Source organism: Neolamprologus multifasciatus, chromosome 20 (assembly GCF_963576455.1).
Source record: "Neolamprologus multifasciatus chromosome 20, fNeoMul1.2, whole genome shotgun sequence".
Taxonomy (NCBI): domain Eukaryota; kingdom Metazoa; phylum Chordata; class Actinopteri; order Cichliformes; family Cichlidae; genus Neolamprologus; species Neolamprologus multifasciatus.
In genome coordinates this window covers 6,152,831-6,168,478 of record NC_140458.1, presented here as the reverse complement: position 1 = coordinate 6,168,478, position 15,648 = coordinate 6,152,831, and the positions used below count along the sequence as shown (strand labels likewise).

Sequence of the window (15,648 nt, the reverse complement as noted above, 5' to 3'; positions counted from 1 at the left end):
GTTCATTCTCTCAACTCATAGAGCACAAACATTATTGCTTCAATTAACAGATAATTAAACAACAGTATTTCTAATTGACACATTTCCCATCATCCAATTAGTGGAAACTCTGACTCAGCACAGAGCCGTGGCTGCAGGGTCTGCGTGGCATATGAAGACGGCTACAGAAGATTATTACAACCTTTCTGACAATAACTGTTTCCGATTATTTTAAATCCAACTACCCGGCAACCCACGCCGACAATATCGCAAACAAAGTTTGCATATCTGTTGAAGACATCCTGCAGTAAATGCAGTTTGTCAGAGTTGTCACACATCTGAGATATTTTCCGCCTCGTAGTCGTGCTGGAAAATGTGCATTTTGGGAGAGACGCGGCAGATGTGCTCCGAGTTAAATATGAATAGGACATAACAGCCCTGTCCAGGCACTTATGCATTTCATGTGGTTAATATTTCTGTTCTGAATAAAGGGGCACTCCATGAGGGGATGACTGAAGCCGAGCACTCAGAAGTCCCACACTGGGCAGCCCATAGAACGTCTTCGTCTTCTCTGCCTTCTGAAAGTACGACTTTTTTATTATCAATATTTCACAAGTGCCTCAAGAGAAACCCGGGAGATGAACTGCTTGCTAGCTAATGGATGGAGATGGAGATGGGATTCGGACTTTCAAAACAAACATCGAGCACAGGGCCTGGCGAACAAGAGCCTGTACACACACACACACACACACAGACTCAAGAGCCCCTATGTGCTGTGACCTTGATCTACCGCAAGAGAAATGTTTTGATTGGCCAGCCGAGGTCTGTGATGGCCTCCGAAACACCCTTGATGCTAAGGGAGAGAGTTGTCAAGAGCACAGAGGTATGTTTTATTTATAGTCTTATATATAGTATTCACAGTGAAGGAGAACACCAATGGCTTTGACAAGCAGCCAGTTGATGTCATCTCTCTTCAAAGTCATCACTAAAGCTGAAAGTATAGTAAGAATGTTCACCAAACTGGGGAGAACAGTATTTTCCAGTCTGGTGGAGGTTAAAGGAAAATTGTTCACTCCTTGATCAGACCATAATTTACAGTGCAGGCCAATTTCTGCACATTTCCTGTGCCTAGAAATTTACTGCCCTCTTAGTGAAATAATTGTGCATTTGACAAAGAAGGGATAAATACCGGGTTCCTGGAAATACGACAAAGCTGTACCGACTTTAATGTGAATATTTGTCCTCATCTTAGTATTTGAGGATGAAATTGACAGAGATTAACAGCTGCCCTTCCTGCTGTTGTATGCCTTTCTATCAGATGCCCCGAGTAGCAGACATCCTGAGGCACCAATTAACCTTCTAGAGGGGATCATTCCAAGATACCCACATGTCTAACTCCGCTTCTCACACCATTTGTAACTGTGCTTTGCCAGCTCTTGATCTACCACAGAACTGCTGCCATGCCAAGCTGCATTACTCTTTAATCCAAGAGCACAGTCAAGGACAATGCGAAAACAACCAAACACCTACAAGAGTGATCATTGTATTGTGACATGTTTGTCAAGTGATACGCTTCATAAAGCAGCACTGTTCAAAGCATACGCACTAAGTTGTGTATCATCTTGTAAAACAATAGTGAACAGCTATTTCTAGTTCCTTGGTTTTTCATAAATCAGAAAGAATAAGAAATGCTGGCTTTGAAAATGTTGTCTCGGAGTCCGAACGAGGCGACTCGTAGCCCAGCTAGCCTTAGAAAACAAGAGGCTGGCATGCCTTGCTTGAGATTTAGCATGTCATAAACTGCTGTAAAGCCTCCAATCTGTGTCACTACAAATTTATATCTTCAGACAGAGATATGCAAAGGTCAAAAAACCTGAGGTGTCCATCATAAATCAGACGGTTGAAGTGTTTATAACCTTTATCCGTTAGAACAGACTCTTGGCATAGCGAGGCTGGGATTTACAGAAGCGGCAGCCTGTTTCTGAGCCAAAAGCTTTTTCCCCATACATCCAGAGAAAAACAGCAAACTGCACAGAAAATAATAGATTATATTTACTGCTACCTTCACGGTGGCATGCTGTCCAACAGGGCCGGTGTTAAAAGCGTACATGAGATTATATTTACAACTCAACTTTCAGCATTAGTATCTTCATCGAGCAAAATCCCCTCTCCCAGAGGAAGTGAGTCTATTCAAAATGCGTCAGTCATTGTAGAAATGTATGTGACAGCTGTAAAAGGGCATTCTGTTTCCGATATTAACATGCCAGGAGAAACTTTTGTAATGGTGAGAACATCAACATTTATCCCTCGGAAGGTCAACATTTCCTTCATTAATCTGACAAGCCACAGAGAGTTAGCAGCCCGAGGAGCTTAGCTAATGGACAGCTGCAATACCCATCGCAGGACTTTGTGAGTATCCGAGGTAACACTATCTTCAGAGAAGATTGGGTAATTCATAGGTGCCAGTGACAGGTCTGCACGTCTGCGCCACTTTCCCCAGTGCTCCCCGGTTGTCTCAAGCTACAGTTTTTGCTGCTCGCAAATCAATATCTCTTTTTACTTCTCATTGATTGCATAGCGGTGGGACCAACCTAAGCAGGACTGTTATGACATTTCTAGATTTCCCCCTGTCCTTGGAACAATCAATTACACGCGCATGGCAATCAAAACCTCTTTGCAAAATGAACCTGCTCCATGACATTTTCATCTCCCGGATTTATGCCACGTGAAGAGAAAAAAAAAGGGGAAGAGAGAGAAGGAGATAGAGAGAGGCCCGCTGGATCGGCAGAGCACACAGTAACAACGCAGGTCAGGACTGAAGCTTCTCTCCGGGTCGTCTGTAAATGTAGTACTATGTATCTGTTTCCACTTTGTGCTTTCACTCACATCTAAGCAATGTACCCAGTTAACTGTGGCTTTACGTTGCGCAGCACTTAGTCACCGTCTGCTCATCTGTTGTTATAAATAGGTGGGAAATGTCACTCAGAAAGTACTTGCCGTACAAAAACGTAATTGCAAACAAAGTTGTGAAGTTTTTTCCTCTTTGTCAATGCTGGAAACAGCACGATGTGTTTATAAAAGTCACCACGATGCGATTTCTTCAGTGAGCTATCATTAGAATGAGACGCGCACATGCCACAAGGTTTAATATTTGACAGTGATATCTGACAAACTCGGTGAGAAGTGCGCGTCAAGATCAAACCGATACGTTGTCAGACATCCCGATGATAGTCCTGATGACACATCTGAAGTTAATTCTGAACTGAATCACATGAGAAACGGCGAAGACCTAATTCTGAGCCCCGAAGCCATCTGTAAAGATCTGTAAACACCTCTCTCTTCATTGTTCCCTGTCAGGAAACAGTCTCCCCGAGCCCAAGGACACTGCAGAGTAAAGAGAGAACAATCACACGCAGCCTGCTCCCTTTGACAAAATTTGTCTGGAGGTTAATTGATATCACAGAATGAAACAGTTTTTGAGTTGCTTTTAAATCAGAATGTGTCATTAGATCCTGTCTGACCTATTATTTAGTTTGAGCACTTTTGTGTTAAATGATTCCAACGATGCAGTTAACAGACTTGGAAACTGTGCAGACAGAATGAGTCTTTATCGTGTTGTATTTAGCTGCAAACGGTTATTAAGAATACTGCAAAAAATATAAGACTAGATAATGTGAAGTGGCTTTAAAAGCAGCCACGAGTTCCTGCAAAGTAGTTTTGCTGGATCTTTCTCAGGCTTTGTCTAGAAATCCATGAGACAGAAACACTGTTGTTAATTTTTGTATGCATGAAGGAGATGTAACTTAAAGCGCATTACGTACTTGACTAAACACAAGCTATTCATGCAGATAAATGCCTTGCTTTCATCCACCCTCAACTTTAATATTTAATAGTCTAATATAATCAAATAAAAACTGGAAGCTCAAAAAAGACACGGACAACTTGAGGACAGATTGTGAACACAACAAATGGCACAATGTGCTCAGATGGACCCGGAGCCAGATTAATATGATAGGATCGCAAATATGACACCATATCCTGCCATCTGGCTGTTCATTTGGGCAAAAATGATCACAATAATTATGGCAATTAATCAAAAATGTTTTCACAACCAACATTCTGTTAACTAAAAACACAGAGAACTTTGGAATGCACAATCGCTAATAAACACACACACACTCGCGCGCGCGCACAAGTCGCACAGCTTTCGAGCATGTTTAGTTTGAGTTATGGGACATTTTTATGTAATGACACAAATGTGGGAGTTAGTAAAAGTCTGTTCCTGCATGTTGCATGGATGCTAATCATGGTATTTACTGAGCCACATCAGATTGCGATGTCTAACTCCAGGAGCCCCTTCTCAACATGAAGTCACTGCTCCTTTTGATGCCTACTAGAAGCTTCTGCTCTGAGATGCATCAGTCGGCCGGCTGCCTAATTGGAAGTGAGCGGTGGGAGAGCATTGCAATCTGCACTCCAGCACCCAAGTCATCGCTTTGAACGTGCCACAGCCGCCACGTTATATGACGCTGCCTGGTGTTGCGTCTCACCAAAGGGTCCCCTGTCAGCACCAGAGGAGACAATTATACATATAATGTTTCCTTCCTGTCTCGTAGGATTTTTTAAACACTGACGGCACAAAGCCAGGTGCTGTATGCGCATATGATAACAACTGGAATTTTGAATGTGTCAGGCAGCCTGAATTTCGGAAATAGTTTTCAGCCTCTTCAATATTACCAGTTCTAATGCACTGCTAATAAGCATTGATCCGAATCTGTTTAACACAGCTTTCCACTGGTCTCTGGTTCAGTATCAGCTGCTCATACTGTGTATCTAAAAGCATTTAAGAATAATCCAAAAACATATAAATCTTTCTATTTTTCACATATGTCGTATTTTGTAGCACAGCATCGATACATTTTCTTAAGTAAATTATGTGAATGGTTCTTCCTCCACTAAAACGACTGAATTTCATTAAAACGAGGGAGCAGATTTTTAAAAATCCATAACATTTACTTGGCTAGCTGTAATTAAGAAGAGCTGGGAAAAAAAGCGAGTTAATGCTTTAAATTACTGGCTGCCGAATAAACCGTAATGAGGTATTTTGTGTAGCTAGCAGCACAACCAGAATCCGCAGTCTCTCGCTAACAGGTATATATAAAAAATTCAAGAACATGTATAAGCTTACAACTGAAGAGGCTTAAAAGCCTCTGCGTATATTTGCCAGATTATGGATGATCTTTTCTGCCCTAACTGATAAAGTTCCAGTTGGTGGAGCAGAAGCGGGTCTGCTTCAGCTCCAGTGTGTTTTCCGCTAGCGGGAGGGGAGCAGCCTCGCGCCGCTCTGTCACTTGGTTTCTGAAGAGCCCGTGACACGGCTCTCCAGGAGCGACATGATGAGGTCTGATGGTTCCTTTCTGCAGAATAGCAGTTTACCCCTCATTCACCCTTATCAGAGAGTGAACCCATCATCTTACAGTACGCCACTCAAACCGCTTCGCATATTGGAGCTGACCAGTCGAGCAAACAGGGCGGTGCTAATAAAAGACCATCTTGCTTCGGTTCAAATTTCCCTGATTGAATGTCAGTCAGGAATGTTTGCGTGGCAGCAGGGAGGAAAGTGGGCCATCGTTTAAAGGACCACTGCCTTGAACACATAAGGCCTTTGTTCGAGTTTTATGAGATACTGAGTGAAAGGTATGATGGCCTGCAGTCACCTAACGTGCTGTTTGTTTTTCATGCTCACTAGCCTGACTAAATAAAGAGGGTTTCAATTCCAATTCAATCATTTTCTGATGTTTTAGAAGCATTTTGTTATTTTGCATCTGAGTGGCGACATCCAGGATGCAATTATCCTTATTATTGAATTGAACTTTTATTTCCTTGTGATCTGGGACGTGTTATTTCATAATGTAATACTAGAGCATCAAAAACCAGTGGCAAGTCTTTTTGGACGCCGTTCCATTTCGTTCTCCCTCGAGAGCAGTAGATGCATATACAGCGCATACAGTCCCCGCATCATAAACTTTGCATGAACCCAAAACACCGGCCCTCCCAAACAGCAACAGCCCTCCATCAAGGTCAGGCCTTGATGAATCTGATAGTGCAGCTGGAAGAGACTGTGTGTATTCTATTAAAACAATCTGCATTTCACTAACTCCTCCCGCCCGCTCTGTCCCTGTATAGATCTTTCATTAGATCCTGGATGGGCTCCAGCCAAAGCTTTCCTTGTACAAGCAGTTTTATGCCGTTTTCAGCAAAGGGAGGCATTTTTTTACATTCCAAGTTCATTAATAGTAGATTGCCACTTTTTCCCTTCATTAAATACAATGAGGCTACAGAGTGAATTCGCAGCTGAAGCATGGTACTGTCAGTTTCTAGTGGGACCAAAGGCTGCTTCGTGGCAAGCATAAAGGGAGAGAAGCAAGGCAGCCAAACCTGGAGCTCCGTGGGACAAGACAAGCAGCAGTAAGAGAGGCAGAAATGCTTCAAAACAGCCCGCTCCCTCCTATTCAGATTCATTTTAATGGCAAATTTGTTGTCAAGTGTCCTCCACCAAATGATTAGGGCCCGCTGTTTTCTGAAAAGTGCAAACTTCTGGATTTGCCTGGTGCGCATTGTCACTTTGACAGCCCATTCGGAGAACAATGGCTGCCCAAATAGTGAAATGTGTTGGCACCCAATAGTTGAAAGTTTCCCCTCAAAACAGGCTTTCTGCTGTTTGTGGGTATTCTGCTGTGTTGATATCTAGATGTTGATTAGAATGAAAAAAGAAGCCAGTGAATTGGGCTCCCCAGAGCAGGCACATCAACCATTGTAAGAGATTGACAGTCACTCCATTGAGCCAATTATTTCTGTTCATAAGACCTGTTTCTATAAAAACTGGTTAAAGACTACAGTCATTGTGAGAGTGTCTGAATTAAGCTACTGGTAGAATTTACAGAAAACCAACAGCATTTTAATAGCTGGACTAGGGGTGCTTTTACTGCACGGAATAATTACAGACATAATATTGTTTCCATTAACTGTTCGACTTTTCCGAATGAAAGCATAAATGGCAAATGCATCCACGATGAAGGAAACATAATAAAGCCGGGCGCAGCGCCCTATACGTGCGCGCAATACGTCCATTGATAAAACACTCCAAACATATCAAAGCTGTTCAAATATTGCCACTGGAAAAGTCGGTGCAACAAAAATATTTTCTCCGCGCTATATCCTCATTTAGCCTACGAGTCAGCGGCGTGACATTTCTAAGGTGTTCGGCTATAATGGAGGAGGAGTAGGTGCCTTTTTATTCATTGCATGGGAGAAAGTGGTTAATTTATTGAAAAGAAGGTAGGCGGACGAAGCAGCGGCACGGAACTGATACCCTGCGTGGCTGTAGGTTGTGCACCGAGGGGGGAGGAGAAAGGAGTGGGAAAAGGGGGAGAGGAAAAAAAAGGAGGTTGAGGGAGGCGGAGACCAGAGCGACAGAGGAACGGTTAATGGAAATGAGTGACAGGCTTTCAGAATGATTTACAACGGGTGGCGCTGCGGCAGAGCCAGCACTTGATGGATGATCCTGAAAGACGGAGACGAACCATAAATCATGTCTTTGAATCATTGACAGAGATAAAGGAGGGGGAGAAAAAGCAATGGCATTGACGTTCATTCTTCCAATAATGTACATTGACGAGTTACACTACGGAGCCTTAATTAAAAAGTGAACACGGGTCTTCTCCCTCTCTCAGCTCCCCCTCGCCCAGCCTCGCCCCCCCCGGCTATGCTCCTCTACCCCTCTTTTCTCTATTGCGATATCAATGGTAATTAAAGATGCAGCATCCCCGGCCCCCGTCCCATAGCCACTTCCTCCAGCTTCCCACAGCAGCCAGATTAGATAAGTGCTCTGCTAAAAGATAATGTCACCCCTCAACAAATATCAATATGTGTCTGGCCCATTTGTTTCTACATCTGTAAACACACACTGAGATGAGGGGGATGTGGGGGGAGAAAGAGGGTTCTTATCCGGCGCCCCCACCAAACAGCCAAAAATGGACAAAAGCTAACCACCAGTAATTGCGTACACTGCTATCGTGTCGGTTTTAGCGTATAAAAGTCTTATTACCCAAAAACACCGACTCCATGTTCCCAGCATCCCACTCTTAAACATTGTGTAGCTCTGTCTTGAGTGCAGATGGCACTTTGATAAGCAGGAGGAGCCCTGTAAGAGCAGAGAGCCTGAATGAGTGGCATTCCACATCAGCTGAGCTCCCTTAAAGTGCACACAATAGAGCAATGAGGTGAAAGTAATCCTAAACATCTGTCTTATGTGTTCTACACGCACTGGCTGTTTGTTCAAGTTCTAGGAAAGACATTAGCGAGGGGGGCAGAGAGAGAGAGAGTGCGAGAGACGGAGAGAGAGGAGGATATATCAATTCATGCACTAGTTCTCCAAAGGGATTAAGCCGGGCCCCTGTTGTCTGTCCTCTCGCTGCTCTTGCAAACAAAATGGAGAAGACTGCCCCACTAATGCAAATACCCTCTTTCGTGACATACTGTAGCGAGCATGTGCCCGCTACAAATTAATGCTTACAACTACACCATAACGCCGCGATCGGCGTTAATTATTCAAGCTTGTTATAACCCAGTTTACGTTAGCGCATTGTAAAGCTGCTAATAATCACGAGAGTTTCTGAGGCAGTGTGAGAAGAGACGGCGCGGCTGGCCTAGTCCGCCGTCCCGAGATCAGGGGGCAGCCGGTCAGCCCAGTGCATATAGGGATATTCAGCAGCAAACACTGAAAGACACACAAAGCTGTCACTCTCTCCCCTCTCTATCCCCGTCCTGCTGTGAGAAGACATTTTGGCAAGCCAAAATGGAAATGAATACACAATGGTCATCTAACAGTGAAAAGCTGTGGCAATAATATTGGTCCGGCAGAAAAGGGTGCCCTGCCCAGTGCGCTCGAGTGCGCGTGTTCACGTATGTGCGCGCATTTATGAATGATTCATGCGGCGGCTCGACACAAAAGCTCGCGCTCCGGCTTCGCACGATTTGAGAATCATTTTCATTTGAAGGCTTGAGATTGTTCATATCATGTTTGATCGCATCCCCGCATCAAAACACAGTTTGATGGACAAGAGAAATAATTACTTGTCATTCATGTGTCGGGGGTTTCTCTTCTCTCCTCTTTTGTTGCTGTTAAACATGTTCCTCTGTTAAACACTTTTCCCTCCACCAAACTCCAAAACAGTCTGACTCAACTTTCAAGTTGCGCTCCGAAATGGAAATGAAACAATTTCATTACATTTACAAAAGAAAGAAAATAAATCTCCACTTTTCTGAAAACTGACTGTTCGGCTGAATGAATCAAATGGATTGAGCATAATGAACTTCTTGGAGTCTGTGTCATTAATGGCCGATAGCTCTCTCTGATCTTAAACGGTCTTAAAAGATGATCCATACAGTAATGGAGCCAGCTCTGCTGCTGGCCTGCTGCCTAAAATGGGACATAATCAAAGTCGCCGGGGATAAGCTGGGGCTACTGTTACCACATAAAATCCCTCCTCGTCCCCATTGTATGTTTTTTTAAAGACTGAGATCTGTTTGTCATTACACTGTAAATTCTGAATAGTAAATATTCAAATTCATCGCATGTGTTTCAAGGCCGGCAGCTGGGACTAGAGAGCAGCGGGAAGGCTTATAACCTACTGGGTCTTTTGGAAAAGCAGCATGCACTGTCCAAGGCCCAGCCTCCTCCTGACTCTTCTGCCTGGACCACCCTGCTCGCTGCGTTATACTACATGACAGGACGATGCTGCTCAGTCCTTGGACCCATCGCATTGTTTTTCTTGGACCATAGTGAAAGCAAATAGCAGCTAAAGGGCCCCGGCGCTCGCAGTAAAAACCAAAAACCCATGCAGTCATTCATCAAAGCCCAGACAACTCGCTGCTCCCCCACCAACTACCAACCCCCCCAAGGCATGACCATCTCCCCCCACTCTGGGTTTTAACTAGGACTCCAAATAATTCCAGAAATGACAAATGATACTTATATCTCTGGCCTGTGCCGAATCAATAAGCATGCAGAACAACTATCCATCTTGAGAGGTATCGACATACGCGGCTCGACATCGGCTGAGAAGCGCTTGGTGGCTTTATCCGGGATTGGAATGGGAGGGACGGAGGAAAGCGCCACGCTCATTTTTAAATTACAATAAACCACCCACCACTGTTAACAATCAAAAATCTATTAGAGGAAGCGCAGCATGCGGAGATCTCTTCGAAAATGACCAAGAAGGAGGATACGTCCTAACGGTGACCGTTTGTGAAAATATGCACGACCTTGTGAACTGGGACAAGGGTTATTCTGACAGGCACACCTGCACATGTTTACATGGCGCTTGTGTGCTGGGTATGAGCTGATGGGTGGCGATACGGCCCCTTTCTGGTCCCCCGGCTGGATCGGAGCAGCTGACAGATAGCACTTCAGAGCAGCTTTAGCTGCAGCTCCCCTTGAGGGGCTGTGATTGATGACTCGCACTGCCACCTAGATCCATTTTCTCCTCCAATCTGACTCCTCACAGGTAAAGTGGAGGCCTGCTTCTCTCTCACTCAGTCTCCCTCTCCTTCTCTCTCGAGATGAGTGGGCTCATTTTCGCAAAGGAGTTTACCAACAGAGCGATTAGAAAACATCTACTTTGAAGAAATTAAAAACAGAATTGTACAGAGGAAATAATTTGGGCTTAAATGCCTCGCAAAGTCATTTTGATCCTGCACATTAGAGATCAGAAAAGTTAAGGGGAAAAAAAGAAAAACTATGAGATGTTTGCAGGCATAATGTCATTAGCAGGGGAAATGTTAAGACCCAGGACCCCTGCAGGTCTGAAGGCATTTAAGAACAGTTAGCTTAGCCATCTGGTAGACAATTACACAGGAACAAACACACCGCCTCAGCAAATAAAGCTTGGCTCATCAATCACAAGAATGGCCAGAACTTGGCCTGTTATTCCCTCTGATTTAATAACCCGGTGAACTGCAGTGCTATCCAGCACCAGTCTTCAAGTCAACTGAACAACATTTCAACATGAACCAACAGCAGCAGGTCGGGAAAAAGCTTCAATTGGAAGTGCGAGCAGCCTCGCAGAGGTGGCAAACTATTAATTTCATTTTAAATTTGCAATTAAAAATGTAGAAATATTTCAGAGCTTGCAATGTAAGGAAACTAAAAAAAAAATGAAATTATGTCTCCTTTCTAATTTGCACCGGGCTCCGAATATAAACGGGAGTGAAAAAGAAGTGCAAGGTTAAAAGTAAAAACATTTAAAACTGTCGCTGTTTCCAGTTTGAAGTAGTTTACTTAATTAACATTTGCCCCATGCTTTTAATTGCAATCACGCTCCCCCATGGGACCTGCATGTGGATTGTGTGGTAATTGCAGTTGTTGATATGAGATGGTGACACAATGTCAAGTCTATTTCTGAAAATTACCGAACAAAAAGGAGGATGATCGGGAACGCACCGCCACTAAATAAACCCCTAAATTCACTAACGAGGGGATTTGATCAACTTGAGACACAACGGTGAGGAACTACTGACCCAGGAGAAGGATTCAAAAACAGACGAGCGCTGTGCTGGTCTGTGCTCCACTGTGGTGAATGAAAGAGATCCCCGAGCATAAAAAGGCTAAGAATGCGCCTGAATTTCACCTGGATGCGGGTCAGTCTTTGTCAGTTTCACCGGGGTGTTTTCTGAGCCAAGAACATATTCATCTGTGTTTCTGGGTTGTGGCCTAGACGGCCTGTGTGGGAGAAAAGAAGTAGGCCACCGCTGCGGTCTCCGATTCTCCTCAGTACACGCGTCACCTGCCAGCTCATGTGGCCCAGCTGAGATGTGAACAGGTCTGGCAAGAACCAAATGTTTTCATTTACCTCAGGGGCATCTACACTCTTCTTTAGCAGGCGGTGGCAGGCTAACATGTCAAGATATTGGCCCGGGACTCAGGGCCTCTGGGAGGGGTCATGCACTCAGAGCTTGGGTTCAGAAAACATCAAAATATTACCCTCCGCAAGGCGGAAGGCAGTCCAGACCTCTGCATCGAATAAAGCTGCAGCTTTAAAGGTAAAGATTACAAAATAGCATCGATATCAGAGGTGTTTTTCAATGGAGTTTATCTTCGCCTACACAAAGACAGACCAAAGGCAGCTTTGAACCGTTTTGTTTTATAGCAGATACCAACACCTCGAAACCTGAAAATGTACTTCATTACACCTCTACACTCAGATTTGATATGTGTTCACGTTGTTTGATGGATCCACATTCTACTGGGCAGCAGGGGGTGGCGGTGCTTCTCAGGCTAACCTCAACACGTCTATTTCTAGCTGAGGACTTGCTGACAGCACATTTAACTTTGTGATCTGCACATGAGAGACAGCTAACAGTTGCTGACAGCTGAAACACACCAAGAACCATTTCCCTATACAATACCTTATTGACACTTTTCATGTGATGAGGACTTCAACTAACTTTCAGAACAAAAAAAAAAACCCAAGAATGGTGGGTGCAAAAATATCATAAAGGAGAGGTTGATTTCTGGGCAGCTTATGGAAACCAGTAGCTCCTTTGGGGAGGGATGAGGGCAGCGGCTGTCTATAGAAGCCTGATTTATGATCTGCTCAGTTTTGCATGTGTGTTCACAGGTTTCTGGGAGTTACACTCAATTAGAGCAGCAGGGGTTGGGAGTATGTTTTTCAGAGGATAAGTTAAAGCTTGACACGTTTATTTCTGCCAGTGCAGCTGAAGAGCTGGTGACAGCCTTATCAAAAGTCATTTTCTTTGATCACCCAGCTCAAAATGTGGGAAATAGTAACCGTCCCTGACAAGTGAAGAGAAAAATCCAAAGGAACACAAAATGTTTATAAAGCACAATCTTAAATACCAGTCAACAGAACCTGAAGGAGGAAGAAAATAACCGTATGGTGAAGATGAAAATGTCATCACTTAGCAGGACAACAAGAAGCTGACAAATGCAGTGCTAATCAAATTTGTAAATTCAAATGAGCTTAAATATAATTCGTGCAAAGTGGGAGCACGAAGCTGCATCAAACCAAAGACTGAAGAGTGACTTAATGGATTCAGCAGGACAAAATCCCCAATTACAAGTTAAATGCCATGTCCCTTCACAATTTATATAAAACCAGTAAATCTTATTTTTGAGACATTTAATGACTGAGCCAGCCAGTGAAACAGGGGAACAAAGTAGCTGTGCAAAGGAGTTACTCATATCCCTGCTGAAAAACTCCTCCGTTTAATGATTCACCGCTAAGGAGAGTCCACACACTTCCAGAAGAATTCAAATCCCTTTTCCCACAGCCTCTTTCAGTCCGTATGATAAATGACACCCGTCATTCCGCCGTTGCCAAACAGCACAGAGGGGAATTGTACTGATATATGATTCACAAGAACAGGAAATAAACTCTGCCTTTCTCTGTAGCTCTCCCTCTTGCCAAGTAGGACGGACCTGGACAGTGTCAAGGATCTCATGGTGGAGGCAGTGGGAAGGCTGACGGCGCTGAAACCCAAAAAGGGAATAGACAGTGGGTTTCCAGAATGAACTCTCCCCTCTCTCAAAAACGCTGGAGCTTCTGATGACTGATGAAAGGCACAAGAGCCACGGCATTGAAATAACAGCGGCATCTATGGGAACCAGCTTCCATATATGTGTACATATATAGAAATTAAACAGAGGGCACATTAAAGTCTGCAATTACTAAAGAGGGGAAAAATATAGAACGAGCAACCTCCTTCTGCCCCCAATTACAATACAGCAAGTGAGGCTAATTAGTGCGCCTTGATTATTTCAGATTTCTGAGTGAGCGAGGATGACAACGGCTTAGAGAGATGGGGTGCAAGTTCAGATAAGGCTGCTGTACATGTATATATAAATATAAGATACATCATATAGATAGATTGCTTTAAAGCTAAAAACATCAGGCTAATTAAATACTTTCCACTGCCTGTTCCGGTAATAGCGAATGAAGCCGTTACACCAAGTTTGTGTTCTTCTGTCAGAGACAGAAGGAGAGGCACATCCTGCTGCTGTGCGGCTGCTCGCCTTCAGGCTAGTCCCTTCAGGCCAGCACTCAGCAGTAGGCCTCCCACTTGGGCTCAGAGCGCAGGGATGTGCCCAGGGCCAGGACCAGCAGCACTCAATCACCCAGACAGCGACATCCTTTCGCCATCACCATCAGAGAGGCCCCATTGGGGTGGGTTGAAGGGGGGGGCTGGGGTTGGGGGAGATATTTATGGGCAGAGCGTTCACACATACACACCCATGCAGCTGCGATTCCGCTGATATACTGTCGGCTGGACTGCGGGACGGAGCCATATAGTTCATCTCCTCCTCATTTTTAGCCCCTAACCAGACCCCTGTAAGTGGTCCTCTGAGCTTTACAGGTTGGGCCTGATGCACGAAGCAGACAACGGCCACTACACTCCATGTAAATCAAGCCCTCCAATGTGCAACCGGAGTTAGAAGCCAGTTATCGGATCTCATTATAAGGCATTGCTTTGTTTTGAAAACGTGAACCAAATGACCGAAATAAGTTGCAGCGTGGAGGCAAAGCTATGCCCAAGCTGCGGGATTTTGGAACTATTTGTTACTGAAGACACTTTTGAGTGAAGCCCTATATGATGAGCAGCATATGTTTACCTAGGAGGTGCATTTTAATGCCTCTTTAGCTTTGATTTCAGAGCAGAATAATTACAGAGGAAGCCATGTAAAACCCTGTGGCAGATTAGGGAAGTGAGTTGGAAATGGGTTCAAATTGTCGTTCCGAAGTAAAGAGGCTACTTTGCACCACAAGGGGTTCCTTTCCTCAGGCAGGCCAGGGGATTAAAAGAAGCCATAAAAGGTCTCTGTAATGGCATCAGTAATGTCTTGCTGCCATTAAAAACGGTGAGAAAAACATCTGCTTTGCATTTTTCACTCCCCTGCTACTCATTTGTCTTTCAAACTATCTGAGAGAGTGCCTCGGTTTCACCGTGCTCATATTTCTTCAGAATAAGGTTATTTTACTGACTTCATCCGACGAGTGTTTGCCTTAAATCAGGGCTCTATTTTCAAATGCCAAAACAACGGCAAACTGGCAGAGGTCACATGTTGTGAAAGATTGTGTTTTCTATACCATAAATTTGCAATCCGGCATCCCCAGATTGTGTCAATTTGATCGCAAACAGCAATATTTTTTAGCGCTGTAATGTTTGCTTTGTCTTCAACTTCAACCAAAAGACACATTTCAACACCGTCTTTATTCACACCCACATAATAGATCACATAATAGGAGCCAGATTATAGTAAACACCTTGATTGCTTTACGGCTAGCCCCTAACCATTAGCGATGCACTGTATCCTCCTTCACTGGGCTTCTGGGAAGCCTGGGCCCTGCAGTAATCTTTTCTCTGCTAACCCTTTAATAAACCATAGCCTGCTTCATTAGCTTCCCCTCACAGAGTGATTGATCGGTGCCAGTCACAGAAACCCCATCCCTGCTCTGCCTACCTCTCCCCAACCAACTAAATAAGGCACTTTTTTTCAGTCAGCTACCACCCATCACACTATTAAAGGAGAGTATTCAGCGTGAGCCAAAGAGGGAGTGGCATCAGCCGTGGATGGCAATGCAACAGTGT

General features: G+C 44.2%; 1 protein-coding gene across 5 annotated transcripts in view; it reads right to left on the bottom strand.

Annotated features, from left to right (window-relative positions):
• Positions 1 to 15,648, bottom strand: part of tshz2 (teashirt zinc finger homeobox 2) — a 126,665-nt gene that overhangs the window by 26,902 nt on the left and 84,115 nt on the right. The window lies entirely within an intron of this gene.